The sequence below is a fragment of the Dipodomys merriami genome, unplaced genomic scaffold (genome assembly GCF_024711535.1).
Source record: "Dipodomys merriami isolate MVZ:Mamm:240054 unplaced genomic scaffold, mDipMer1.0.p SCAF_885, whole genome shotgun sequence".
NCBI classification, from domain to species: Eukaryota; Metazoa; Chordata; class Mammalia; order Rodentia; family Heteromyidae; genus Dipodomys; species Dipodomys merriami.
The window spans coordinates 38,570-53,903 of NW_027206496.1; the positions used below are offsets into that span (position 1 = coordinate 38,570).

Here is a 15,334-nt window from a genome sequence, read left to right on the forward strand (position 1 = left end):
GGGAATGTGGCTTAGTGTTAGAGTGCTAGCCTAGCATGCATGAATCTCTGGGTTTGATTCCTCAATACCGCATGAACAAAACCTAGAAGTTACTCTGTGGCTCAAGTGGTAGAGCACTGTCCTTGAGCAAAAGCAGCTCACTGACAGTTCGCAGGACCTGAGGTCAAGCCCCAGAACTGGCAAAAAACAAAATCATAACAAAACAAAGCAAAAAAAGATGATTACCCTTCCTAAATAGAATGGGCTTTGTCCAATGATTTGATGAATTTCAAAATTTGAGTATCCTCACTTAACTGCAGTATAGAAATTCTGAGTCTCCATCTACAGGCTGAATGATGGAAAAATTTTCTCTTGCTTGAGATATCAGTCCTGATATCCCCCAATCAACACATACACATATGTGTATACATACATGCATGTGTACATATGTGTGGACACATTTTATATATGTGTATATAGATATACACACATATACATATACACACAAGTTTATAGTCGGGAGGCTTGAACTCAGGGTTTAGACACTTTCCCTTAGCTTATTCTGCTTGAGACTAGTACTTACCTCTTGAGCCACACACACCTTCAGGTCCAGGTTTTTGTTGGTGTGTGGGAGATAGTCTTGGGTGAAGGTTATGAGCCTTTTTTTTTGTTTTTAGTTTTTGGTGCCAGTACCAGAGCTTGAACTCAAGATCTGGGCACTGTCCCTTAGATATTTCACTCAAAACTAACACTCTATAACTTGGGCTACAGCTCCATTGCAGGCATTTTAGTGGTTAATCGGAGATCATGGCTGTAAACCATGATCCTCAGACCTCAGCCTCCTGAGTAACTAAGATTACAAGCATGAGATACCAGCACCTGCCTCAGAAAGTATTCTTATGTTTACTATTTGCATTTTGAGCTGTGTGGCTCTAGTCAGTGGCTTAATTTCTCTGAATACCATTTTCTGATATGTGAATGAAGTTTAAGAAAGAACATCAATAATAATAAATACTCCATGGGGTGGGTATGGACATTTGATGGGGTAAAAATAAAATAAATGAAACCTTCATGTCTCAATACAGGAGTTGTTAGTAATCAATATTTATTATTTGTCATTATTATTTGGCCTGACCTTGATTTGAGAAGCCTTATAAGGTGCAGGGCAGAGAAGAGAAGTCCCACTGCAGCCTCTTCCCTGCCCCATCTCACTGGCTTTCTTTGAGGTCACTAGAGGCCCCCAGCCTTGATAAATGTCCTAGCCCTATATGTTATGACTTGCTGGCAGATTTGAATTTGACTTTAATCACTCGTGTTCTGGCTGTGATTTTGAGGAAAATGGCTAAATACTGTTGGTGCCAATGGGGAGATAGCAGCCCATTCTATACTCTGGTCATTGAAGACTCCCCAAAACAATAGAGGGAGGGAGGGAGAGAGAAGGAGAGGGCTGGCAGAATCTGTGCTGGACCAGGACTGTCAAATGGGATAGAGAGACCCACCCTAAAGCCATTGAGGGGGCTCCCTTTCTTTTCCTGGAGTGCTGGTGATGTAGGTATTTTTTAGATGATAGAATAGAAGGATCAGAGTAGGCATGTCACTGAAAGGATCTGATTTCAAGGAATGGATACCCATGTCTTACTCTTCTTGCCATGAGAGGTCCTTGATGTCCTCGGGTTCCTAGTCTTTACAAATGAAGCAAAGGCTAGATCTTCAGTCCCAAGGCCCAGGGAGGATTCAATAGGCCTGAACTCAAGCACAGCATGGACTCTGTAGGGGGAATCTGACTGTCAGCACCAGCCAAGGATTTGTGGTTAAAAAACTATGCCTCCTGGTTGTCTGTAGGTTCCCGGATACCCAGAAGTTTCTATTTCACTCAACTCTTGAACTAGATCATTCCTTCCTTCCCTTTCTCCTTCTATCCCCTCCCTCTCTTTTTTGTCTTCTTTGGACTTGATCACAGGGCCCGTGTCTGAGCTTTTTCGCTCAAAGCTAACTCTCTACCACTTTGCGACACAGTTCCACTACTGGTTTGCTTTTACATATCTGACCAACTAATGCCATAATTCTTCTCTCCCTCTTTCCTTCTCCTCCTGCCCCTACTCCCTTTCTTTCTTTCTCTTTCTTTCATTTTGTGTTTGTCCTATGGTCTGAAAAGAGGGCTTGGGCACTGTTTCTGAGCTCTTCATTCAACGCTAAAATTCTACCACTTGGGCCACAGCCCCACTTCCAGATTCTTACAGTCTTTCCTGCCCAGGCTGGCTTTGAATAGCAATCCTCAGATCTCAGCCTCTTCACCAGCTAGAATTAAAGATGTGAGTCACCATCACCTGGCTTACTTTTTCTTTTCAAAAACTTTCATCACAGGCAGAGTAGTTAGTGCTGTAATGAAGCAACAGCCAGACTCTGTAATAAGGACATACAAGTCTCAACTGGCCTAGGGTCAAACATTATTAAAACCAATTCACACTGAGGAAACCAGGTAAGACAGATTTACCCAGAAGGGTGAAGAATCTATGCCTGATGCCAATAGTTACATCTAGACTCCTAGTTACTGAGGAGGCTGAGATCTGAGAACCATGCATGATTCAAAGTCAGCCTGGGCAGAAAAGTCTGTGAGAGTCATCTCCAATGAAGAACTAAAGACCAAGAAGTGGAGCTTTGGCTCAAGTGGTACAGTGTGCCAACCTTGAGAATAAAAGCTAAGGGACAGAACCCAGACTCGAAGTTCAAACCCTAGGATTGGTGCACACACACACACACACACACACACACACACACACACACACACACACACACACACACACACACACACACACACACACACCACAGAATGCCTGTAACCTGTTTGTCTCTTGGTCCACAGGTTTATTCCCAAATAAGTACTGGGACAGGGGCATGGATTTGAGGTCTGAGTCCACTGACACACCAGGAATTTTCCTCCTCTGTAATATGGAAATAAGCATACCTGACTTATATGGTTGTTGGGAGCATTAGATGAGCTAACAAAAAGGAGCGTATGTGTGTTTGAGTGTGTGTGTATGTGTGTGTATTTGTTTGTTTGTGTGTGTGTGTGTGTGTGTGTGTGTGTGTGTGTGTGTGTGTGTGTGTGTGTGTGCCATTCCTAGGGCTGTCCCTGAGCTTTTTTGCTCAAGGCTAGCACTCTACCACTTGGGACACTGGTCCACTTCAAGTTTTTTTGATGTTTAATTGGAGATAAAAGTGTCATGGACTTTTCTACCCAGTGCTGGCATTGAACCACAACCATATATTGCTAGCCTCCTGAGTAGTTAGGATTACACATGTGAACCACTGGCTTCAACTATAATGAGGTTTTAATGAAGGGGAGCTGGTGATATTCTTCAGTTCCTATTTGATGGTGACCTCCCCTGAGATCCCTAACATGGAATCAAAAGATGGGGCTCTGCCTTCAAGGAACCAGGATGAGTCAAAAACAGCCAAGCAATGTTGCATTGACATACAGCCCGGTCTTATTTCTACTCACAACATGAGATTAAGGTGAGTCATTAGGAGCTTCTTTTCTTCCTGTGAGGGACACTGCTCAGACACACTTACAAGAGCACTGACAAAGAAAATGAACGTAGACTTCAAACTGATTGCAGCTTCTACATATATTGCAATCATGTGATTGTACCTAGCCTTGAAATGAACAGAAATGTATAAGTCTATCATGTTGCATGTGCCGATGTTGTAGGTTGGCAGACATGTATGTCAGCAACTGCTCACAAGTGTTTTAGACCCATGGATGATGACTTGCTTTATCATTAAAAAAAGTTTTAAACTGGTAGTGCAGAGTAGGACGTGAATTCAGGGGCTGGGCCCTGTCCCTTTGCTATTTTTACTCAAGGCTAGTGCTTTACCACTTGAGCCACAGCTCCATTTACCTGCTCAGGCTGGCTTTGAACCGCAATCCCCACCTCTTAGCCTCCTGAGTAGCTAGTATTACAAGTGTCAGCCAACAGTGCCCAGCTGACACATAAATGTCTTTTGTTTAGTGACCTAGGAAGATGGCTCAGTGATAGAGTATTTGCTTCTCATGCATGAAGCCCTGGATTTGATTCCTCAACACCACATGAACAGACAAAGATAGAAATGGTGCTGTGGCACAAGTGGTGGAGCATTGCCTTGAGCTTAAAGAGCTGAAGGACAGTGCCAGAGTTCAATCCCCATCACTAACAAAAAATATTTTGTTTACATATGGTGGAGTTCCTTTCAATGTATATACTATTTTAGATAAATATGAAGAAGCACTTAAGCACCTTACATTGTATAAAGATAAGCGTTATGTATTTCTGGGAAGAAAGTCATTAACTTACATTATGTAATGGTGTGTGTGAGGCACCAAACGGTCTCTACATCTTTGTCATTCTCCTGAAATTTGCCTTGGGTGCAGTGCAATGTTCAATGCTCAGACCATCTCAATAGACACATTTGGCATTTGTCAAAAATGACAAATCCCAGAGTGGTACTGGTGGCTCACAGTTATAATCCAATCATGAGGTTTGCAATGCGAGGATTGCGTTTAAAAGCCAGCCTGGGCAGGCAAATCTGAGTCTCTTACGATTAATTAACAATGAAAAACTTGAAAAACAAAAAATGGAAGAAGCCAAATCACCAGTGGCTCACGCCTGTAATCCTAACTACTCAAGTGGGAGATCTAAGGACCACAGTTCAAAGCCAGACCAGGCAGGAAAGTCCATGAGACTCTTTTGTTATTGTTGTTGGGTCTGGTCCTGGGGCCTGAACTCTGGTTCTGAGCACTGTTCCTTATCTCTTCAGCTCAAGGCTATCTCTCTACTACTTGAGCCACATTGCCACTTCTGCCTTTTTTCTTTTTGCTTATGTGGTACTGAGGAATAGAATCCAGGGCCTCTTGCATGCAAGGCAAGCCCTCTACCACTGAGCCACTTTCCAAGCCCTCCATGAGACTCTTATCTCCAATAAATCACTAGAAAACCAGAAATGGCACTGTGGCTCAAGCAGTAAAGTGCTGTCTTTGAACTGAAGTCCTCAGGGACAGCGCCGAAGCTCAGAGTTCAAGTCCCATGACCGACCAAAAACAAACAAACAAATAAAGGATCCCTTGTAGGAAAGTCTGTAAGACTCTTATCTCCAATGAATCACCAAAATGCCAGAAGTAGAGATGTGGATCAGGTGGTAGAGCACTGGTCATGAGTGATAAAAACTAAGAGACAGAACCCAGGCCCTGAGTTTAAGACTGAAGATCTGAAACACACACACACACACACACACACACACACACACACACACACACACACACACACACACACATACACACAGGAAGAAAAATTGCTATTTTAGTCCAAATGCACGTACAGATGTGCAGGTACATAAGTTTCAAAGAGGCAGAATCAAATATAATCACAGTTTGGAATACCAAAAAATACCATGTCCCATCAGTTCCTGGCAGAGAAGGAAGGCATGTGGCATTCCACCCTCAGGTAACTGCTCTTGGGGACATTCTGGGAAATCCCTCCACAGGAACACGTCTGGACTACTGGAGAGTCAAAGGTGGCAAATTCCTCAAGAACCAGAAATTCACATTTCACTCCCTCCAAGGGGCCTACAGCTCCAAGAGGGTCTTTGCACTCACTCCCCAATCAACAATACCTAAAATACAGATAGGATGGGGAAGAGTGAATAGGGAGAATTAGTGGGGAGGCCTAGCGTCCCTGTGCAAGTGGTTAAATGGGAAAAGGACTGACCTGAGTAGAGACACAGGATATGCAGGTGGAAGTTAGGGAGGGGAGCAAAGATGATGAGGGCATCAGTCCTACAGGATACAGACATGTGCAGACAGGGTACACTCCAGAAAGAGAATGCTGGAGGAGGTCAGGGGACAGGAGAGGGCAATAGAAAGAACTGATTGTAAAGTATGGTAAGTAGAAATAAGACTTCCATACTGGGGCACCAAGGGCCCTGGGTTCTATTTCTGACTCTACTGAGTGGACAAATCCCTATCCTCGCAGCCTCAATTTACCCCACCTGGGAGAAAAGTAGGAAGAAGCACAGACTGTTCTGGTGCTGCCACTGAGGTCACAGAGGAGGAGAAAGGAGAAGCTGCAGGTTTGAAGTAAACCCAGACAGGGGTGGGAGACTGGGGAGCAGCATTCTCTCAGCACCATACTGAGGCACTCAGTTATCTGCCTCCAAACCCCTCGGGGTGCCATCAGGCTGCCGATTATGGTGCAGAGCCCCAGCCCCACGTTGAGCAGGAAGCATAGGGCTGCCAGTAATAGAGTCACTGCCTGCAGAAGTGACACCTTCTGCTTCTGCACAGCCAGTCAGCCCCACCTGCCCTGTAACCTTGCTCCAAGCCTAGGCATGTCCACATGGTGGCAACAGTAACAACTCAGCAAAAGAGTGTGGCCCAGGCACCAGGCCACTCCACAGCCCACCTTCACTTCTTCTGTTTACAGGCTAGCAACCCAGATGCTACCACTTAGTCACCACCTCAGGGGGGAGTCGCAGCCACCAACCCACAAGTTGGGGACTATGGAGTCCTCACAGTCAAGATCCCCACTTCCACACTTGTTAGACAACGAATATATCTGTTACCTTGGCCTTCTGGAGAGTTCCAGTCTATCTAGGTGTGATGTGTGGGTCTGATATCAGATATATCCCTCCTCAACTGAAATGGTGCATCTTGCTCCTCCATGGCTCCCCCCCTTGCCAAGTGAGGTGAGAAAGAGCCAGAATTGGATTGTTGGGCTATAAGCCGTACGTGCTTGGTGCTAGTGAGCAGGGTGCGTTTTGGTGGTTCAAGTGTACCCCAGGGATCTATCCCTCTTCACAGCCTCCTCTGCGTCTGTGAGCTATCCTTGAGGAGTCGAGCTTCTCAGGCTTTGCAGATACTGCTGGAGCCCTGCCATTGCCCTGCCTCCAAGGTCTCAGACTCCCCACTGCTGTTGGCCAAGGCCTGAGGACACCAAGACCCCAGGATTTCAGTGTCCGCAGCCATGAAATGGGGTCCATGCTGTGATCAGTGTGTACTGTTCCACTAATGGGCCACAGATGTTGGGTGTGCATGCACATATATAAACCAGAGAGCATTGCCTGCTGCCTGTGACATCTGTCTGCCATTTCTACCAAAGTGTTAGGGAGGCAACATGAGACTGTCCTCTGGCCTCTTCCTCATGAAGGTACAGTCCCATGCATGTCCTCTGGACACTAAGTGCACGCCGATCCCTTCCAGAAACCTCCAGTTTAGTGTTTGTCTCTATCCAACCCCATTAGGCAACCATCAGCCAGCACCAATGTGGGCTAGACCCTGTGCCAGGCTCCAGGAGGATGTGCAGGAAGCCCCAAGCCCTAAGAGTTCAAATGACTGAGGGCTGAAACACTAAACAAACATGGAGTGACCCAAGACAGGCTAATGTGGTGAGGGCTCTGAAGAAAGACTTTCTGCACCACAGAGAATCTGGTCCTCCTGATCCACTGCTCATCCCGAAACTGCTTATTCCCTGATGCCTTCCTGTCTGCCATGTTCCACATGTGCCCTCTTGATTCTCTTCTTTCCAGCCTGCCACTAATCCTGGTGATTTACAAGCCACAAACATAGATAACTCTCACCTCCCGTTTCTTTTGGTTCCAGGCTGAACAGTAAGGTCAGTATTTCTGACATCATAGCTTGAGTCAATATCTGTAACAAAACTTTGAAGGCTTGGGTCACCTTGGCTTGAATCCACATTCCTGGGGATGACACACAAGAATTAATCAAAATAGGCAGTTTTGGCTCAAACTTGTAATCCTAGCTACTCAGTGTGATATCTGATTTGCTATTCACTGGAAGAAAGTTTATTCTAGCCTCAATCCTTCCTGCGGTAGCTAATTTTCTCTCCTGAGCCCCTTTCCCTTGGTAAAGAAGGATATACGTGGGAACAAAAATGTAAATTCAGAAACATCTTTGCTAAAAGTAAACTTCTCTCTCTCCCTCAAGCTTCCCAGACTGGCAGCTTTGCAGTTTATCACAAATTTTGCTGAATGCCACTAACAATTATAATGCTTATCACCAGCTGTACTGAGTTCTTTATTACTCAGGAAGTTGTAATAAACATCAGAGGCATTGACTCGTGTGTCCCCATCTGAGCTTCTGTGTGGTGTGAGGGTGCATGCTGACATGCATTCTCTCTGGGAAAAGGATTCCCCTTCTTCAACATCAGGGCAAAGGTCCAATGTCCCAAGGCATGTTTGACTCAAGGCTATGATTTGCTTCTTTAACCTTGCTTGCTTGCTTTGGTAAACATCACCTATGTGAAAGCAATTCCTATAAAAATCCCCCCTGAACAACAAACAGGGCTGTTCTCTAGCTCTGTGAGCTGAGGACAGATGGAATATGGCTAAATAAAGAACTTCCAGCCAAATTGCCTGAGTGCTGTCATATCTTTCTGGGAAATTGGAATACTACAATTTAAATTGGAATACAACACAAGTGGCTAAAATCTGAAGACTAATCTCCATTTGAAGCCAGCCTTACAAGAAGGCCCATGACATGACACTTTTATCTCCAATAAACTACTCAGAAAAACAAGAAGTTCTGTGACTCAAATGATAGAGCACTAGCCCAAAGCATAAAGAGGCTCAGGAACAGCACCCAGGCCCTGAGTCCAGGTGCCAGTACTGGGAAAAACAAATACAACAACAACAACAACAACAAAAAACGGGTAATCAACTCTCCTGTCTTCCTTGTCCTTACTTCTCAGCCTAGTACTGTCTTTGTGTGTTCTGTCTCAGTGCTGTTGACCAAGAAGTCCTTTGCACACAGAAAGCCTGCTCTTTCTTACCTGCACTGGCCACATCATTCATTCTCTATTCTCCATTCGATGTTAAACTTTTTTTGGGGGGGGAAGGTCCGGTCGTGGGGCCTGAACTCTGGGCCTGGGAGCTGTCCCTCAGCTCTTCAGTTCAAGGCTAGCACTCTACCACTTGAGCCATAGCGCCACTTCCGGCTTTTTTCTTTTCTTTTTTTTTTTTAATATTTTATTTTATTTGAGAACATACTTACAGAGGGGTTACAATTACATGGGCAGGATAATGCATACATTTCTTACCAAGCATTGCAGCCTCCTCCTTTGTTTACCCTTCAACGGCTTTTTTCTTTTTGCTTATGTGGTGCTGAGCAATCGAACCCAGGGCCTCAGGCATGCAAGGCAAGCTCTCTACCACTGAGCCACTTTCCCAGCCCCTCTATGTTAAACTTACTTGTTCAAGGCTGATGTTCTATGTTGGGTCTTCGTCCGTCCCACGAAAGATGGATGGGGTCTGAGGAAAGGTAAGTGTGGCGCTCGCCCGTTCCCCAGCCCAGGAGACAATCAGACGCAGCGGGGAGCCAAATCCAGCAGGTAGAAAACTCATTTATTAACAGAGAGCAGCCCTTATTAAATACAAAAAGGGCGGGTGGCATGGCAAGGGAGGAAGAGGAACCAATCACTGTCAAGGTCACACCCTATCATGCACCTGAGCCTTCATGGGCTGGTTAGGCACTGATCGGAAGATCAATTGGGCTCTGCCCACTCTACTCTCTCCCAGCGCCATCTTGGCTGCCCATGTGCTCTATAGTAAATTGGGCTCTGCCCACTCAACCCCCTCCCAACGCCATCTTTGCTGCCCATGTGCTCCACAGTTCTATTGTTGAGTCTCACCTCTACTGTATCTCACTTTTTGGAGATAAGAGTTTCAGCAACATTTCTTTCTAGTCTGGCTTCAAGCCTCCATCCTCAGTTCTCAGCCCTATAAGTAGCTAGTTTTATAAGTGTGGGCCACTGGTAGCCAGCAAATTTGACTATGTTTTGGTACCTTATATATGTAGAATCATAAATATAGTTTTTATTTTTAATATGGTTTATTTCACAGTATTTTAAAGATTCATTCTTGTTGTAGCATGGTCAGAATGTCATTCCTTTTTAAGATTGAATAATATTCCCTTGGCTGGTTATACCACATTTTGTTTACCCATCAAGAGACATTTGGTTTTCTACCTTTCTACTACTGTGTATAATGTCATGAATAACATTAGTATCTTTTACATTGTGCACACTGTTGTAAAAACACGCCAGAGACATCCTTTTATAATAAACTGAGGTGAATCCCCCTGTGGCTTTCCTTCATATTAACTATCAAAGAGAAAACTTAAAGCCAGTGAGGCTCATATGGAGTGACCAACTTAAATATTTTTCATCCTATTTACAAGGATATTGCTGTATTCCTATATAAATAAATATCCAGCCAGGTACTGGTGGCTCATGCCTGTAATCCTAGCTACTCAGGAGGCTGAGATCTGAGGATTGCCAGGTTGGGCAGGAAAGACTGTGAAACTCTTATCTCAAATTATCCACCAGAAAATCCAAAGTGGTTCTGTGGCTCTAGTGGTAGAGTGCTAGACTTGAGCTGAAGAGCTGAAAGAAAGTGCCCCGGCCCAGTGTTCAAGCCCCATGTTCAAAAATAAATCAATAAACAATATCCAACAAGTTGACAAATCAGGCAAGGCCTTTGCAAATTTGTTCTTCTCTTCTCTGGAAACTTCTTCTACACCTTTGTGTGGACCTGAATGCTTAATAGTTCCTGTCTTTGATCCTAGCTTATCAGGAGGCTGAGATCTAAGGATCCATGTTCAAACCCAGTCTGGAAAGCCAATTCTGACAGACTCCTATCTCCAATACACTAGCAAAAAACTTCAAAGTAGAAGTTTAGCTAAAGTGGTAGAGCATCTGCCTTGCAGGATAAAGCTAAGCAAGTGTATGGGACCCTGAGTTCAAGCCCCAGTACTTGTACACACACACAAAAGGAAAATAAACTTTGTTTAATTCGTTCATCTTTTCAGCAGCTAGATCAGAAGTTCTGCCACAGAAAGGCCTTCCCTGGCCATATGACCTAAAATATTAACTTCCTCTCAGTTCCTTGATTTTTCCTCAGAGCAGGTCTCAGTTTGGGCCTCCCTCTGAAGGGTGTGAGCTCCAAACTCACTCTATTTTATAGCATCCTTTTTTCTAGCAGCACCTAGTCCCCATTATTGAAAACCAGAAAATTGGACCTCCTTCTGAGCAGAGCAGTTTGCAAAAAGGGTCGCCCTCTTCTCTGGGTCAAGTAGCCCAAATAGAGCTGACAGCTGAGGATTTTAGCTCATACAACTCTCAACCACGGGAAGGTAAACTGAGGACCTTCCCAGGATAAGAAGTAATTCCTGCTTGAGCAAAATGTATCAATCAATGTCACAACAGGAAGGAAACTATTCAGAATATATCTTCCCTTCCCCTCTCCTCTTCTAGCTCTCAAGAGGATTTTGAAAAAAATTGGATTTAAGTGTGGTTATTTTTCATATCTTCCCAGAGTCACTTGTTCAAAGCTGCACACCAGCCCAGGTTGCCCACAATAGGAACTCCACCTTAGGAGCCCAGCTTTAATCTTGGACCTCTTTCATCACTCTTACAATATAGGATGCACCCAACAAGGGAAGGGGCTTCAGGGGCTTTATCCTCCTCCCACAGACAAGTTAGTTCCAGAGGGGAAAACTGACCTGGCCATCGACTGAAAGTGAACCAGAATAGGATGAGCTCAGAGTGAGCCCTCCTAATGGGAAAGTCACAACCATTAAGTTAGATAATATATAATAAAGGGTTGCCTGTCTGTGGTGGCTGACACATGTAATCCTAGCTATTCAGAAAGCTGAAGTATGAGGACTGGGGCTTGAACTCAGAGCCTGAGCCCAAGGCTAGTGCTCTACCACTTGAACCGCAGTACCACTTCCAGCTTTTTCAGAGTTGGTTATTGAGATAAGATTCTCATGGACTTTCCTGGTCAGGCTACCTTTGAACCACAATCCTGAATCCTCAGCCTCCTGAGTAGCTTAGATTACAGGTGTGAACCACCAGTGCCCACCTGGCCCCCATTTTTCAGATGTACCTCACCTCATTCTCTTTCTCACTCAGAACCAGCCACACACCACTTCCTCCTGATATGGGGTTTATTCCAGCCCTGAGACTTTCACCCTAGCTATTGCCTCTGTCACATGCCCCCAAAGCTGGCTCCCTCTCAATCTACAGGTCTTGGCTTCAGTGCTACCTCTTCACAGAAACCTTTTCTCTATGTATGTGGATTCTGGGGTTTGAACGGGTTTGAAATCAGGACCTGGTCACTGTTGCTTATCTTTTTAAAATCTTAAATATAGTATTCTACCATTTGAGCCACAGTTCCCAATTATGCTTTATTGCTAGTTCATGGGAGATAAGAATTTCAGAGACATTTTTTTGTTGAGACTGACTTTGAAACATGATCGTCAGATCTTAGCTTCCTGAGTAGTTAAGATTACAGGTGTTAGCCACCAGCACTTGACTCACAAGGACTCTTTCTGGCACTCTCACCTGCACTATTTATCTTTCTATAGTTGTTTCATATATTGGTTTATTGACTTTTTACTTGGTTTCCACAAATAAATGATCAGTTGTGTCTTGGGTAGGTTCCCTGTCTGCTCCTAGCCTACATTTTGGATCATTCACACCTGACATGCATCTGATGAATGGTGAATCTCTCCACCCACTGTCCCCTTTTACTTTCCTTTTTTTATTATTTGTTGTATGGTCTTTGGCCTTGAAATCAGGGTCTGGGCATTGTTCCTGAGTGTAATCCTAGGTTGTTAATGTTAGCTTCTTGGGAGGCTGAGATCTGAAGACCGTATGTCAAAGCCAGTCCAGATAGAAAAGTCCCTGAAACTCATCCCCATTTAACCACCAGAAAACTGGAAGTGGCATTGTTGTTCAAGTGGTAGAACACTATCTCCTACTTGTAATTGCTTGCAAACATTAGTTCCTCTGGCTTCAGTAGCCAGCCTTTGGATTGAGACATGATCTCTCTATGCAGCCTTGGCTGTATAGGGATTATCCCTCCTATAATTCGTTTTTGAGTATAATTCTTGCAATCTTTCACATCCCAATAACAGGTCCCTGTGCTCTCAACTGCTATTATCTTTGATGTCTTATAATACTCTCCACCCCTTTCTCGAGAATTGCTCTGCTCCTGGGCCTGAATACTGCAGCATATTCTGAGAAGAGTGGTAGCTATTCGCTAGCCACTCCAATCCTGCCCAAACTCCGCCTAAAATTATACTTTGGTCTAATTATGAGGCTACCCAGAAGGAAGGGAATATTCTGCTAACCGCCCTCCTCCAGCCCTGCTTCTTAGTAGACAGTTTATGATCTCAAATTGTGGCTCCCCAGAGAGGAATCTTTCACTGCTGCTTAAAAAGAAAGACCAGGCAAGGGAAACAACACAGAATCCTGGCCTGGAACTGTGCTAGGACTGGGGTTCTTCTGCAAGAAACAGAAGGGAATGGCAGGCAGAGTGGTACCTAAGCCTCTCTTCAAAGGTGACTGCTTGACATTATAAAGCAATTGAAACTCAGATGACAAGATGTAATGGTTAAGCCAGGTAAGTACACTGGCTCTCCTTCTATAGGGAGAGGTAAGTTGGAAAGATCTGCAAGAGTTGGGCACGGTGGCACTGTTGAAGGTACTCTTTTTACTTGGACAGCCTAAGTTTTCTTTAATTAAAAGGTACATGCCCATGGCATAATTGAATGATCTGTCCTGTATAGATCCCTGGATCTCATATAGGTAGTACCTCATGTCACACATTAAGAATGATGGGTTCCAGCTTGTTGAGTCTTGGCTCATCAGAACACAGGGAATATTGTGCAACTTGTTTAAGCTATGGGTGCTCCATTATTTGTTCAATATTTGTCTCTCCCTCAGGTCCTCAATTACCAGTTGGCAGATTACATTTTGTCCTCAAACAGACAGTTTATATGGACCAACATATTTGGCCCTCAGAACTAGTGACTCTACCTGGATAACATCCTCCCCTCAAAGGGAAATCTTCCTGTTACAACAAAATATAAAAAGACACCTAAGCTCCAGATTTCCACCTTGTAGGCATATTTTCTTTTTCCAATTGTGGGGCTTGAACAGTGTCCTTGAGCAATTCAACTCAAGGCTAGAACTCTACCAATTGAGCCACTGTGCCACTCCCAGTTTTCTAGTGGATAATTGGAGATGAATATCACAGACTTTTCTGACCGGGCTGGCAATGAACCATGATCCTCAGATCTCAGCCTCCTGAGTAGGTAGGATTACAGGTGTGAAGCCAGTTCCAGCCATCATTTCTTTCTTGCAGGAACATTTCAGGGGTATGGAATAGCACAACACCACATAAATTTGTCAGCAGCTGCCCCGGGGAGAACCAGATTAGACCAAAATAACTAACCTTGATATTGCCTTTGCTGTCCAAAAGGATATTGTTGGGCTTAAGGTCTCAATGTGCGATTGTGTTCTGCTGTAATTAGTACAATTTGTTTGAAGAATCTCCTGGCTTCAACTTTATATAAGTGGTGGGATTTTCAGATAGACTTCAGAAGGTAGCCCCTAGTGGCCAATTCCATGAAGAGATATACATACTCTTTTTTCTCCATCACCAGGTACAACTTGATGATGTGTCTGGGCCATCCAGCCTTAAAAATGTCCATCTTATTCTCTATTCAATGCCTGGAGGACTCTCCCATATGACGTATTTTAAATTGCCATCTCGGTGTCTGTGAAGTGGTGATGGGACAGTTTCACTCAGGTAACTTGGTCAAGGAGTTCTTTTGTCTGGTATTGTTTGATGATCTCCTCCTTCAAGCAGCTCGGGGATGATTCTTTGTATTCTGCGATCCTCCTGCTATGAAGGCAGGTAGCAAGTCTCCGAAAAATTAACTCAATAAAATAATGGGAAACCCGGCAAAAAGTAAAAAAGAAATACCAAAATCCAACCAACAAAAACTGCAACCAAACAGATCATCAATCTAGCTTTGAGTTAATCCAGCAGCTTACCAAGCGAGAGCTCCCAGCACTGTTAACTGACAAATGTTGGGGCACAGTGGCTTCCTATATACCCTACATGACCTATCACAATGGAGCAATCACAACTGTGCATAGTGACATCATGGGGGAAATGGACAAATCAGATTCAGACCAAGTGAGGTCAGAGAAAAAGTGGACCAATTACAGCCTGCCACCATTGACACTGTAGCTCTTAGGCCTCCAAGAATGTTGCTAGAGATTCCAGGAGGACTTGAGGTTGCTATGGTTATTTTTGTGGAATTTTTGAAACCACTAATACAGTGGTCAATGTCCTCTGACCTATGAGAGCACTCCTGCATTTTACAAATTGCTTCTGTGGAGACACTAGCCAATAGCCTCCATTCTTGATGGCCACCTTATCCTATGACTTGTTCCAGGAATGACACAGCACAAAGTCCTCCATCCTTCTTAAGGACACCTGTCTCCCA

General features: G+C 44.3%; 1 long non-coding RNA gene across 1 annotated transcript in view; it reads right to left on the reverse strand.

Annotated features, from left to right (window-relative positions):
* The window catches only part of LOC138820435 (uncharacterized), a 32,525-nt gene extending 17,701 nt beyond the window's left edge, over positions 1–14,824 (reverse strand). Inside the window, exons 1-2 of the long non-coding RNA XR_011369883.1 lie at positions 14,272–14,824; positions 7,591–7,710 (exon numbers count right to left, since the gene is read on the reverse strand). This is a non-coding gene — a long non-coding RNA (uncharacterized lncRNA). The remainder of the gene's footprint in view (positions 1–7,590; positions 7,711–14,271) is intronic.
* Between the last annotated feature and the right edge of the window lie 510 nt (positions 14,825–15,334).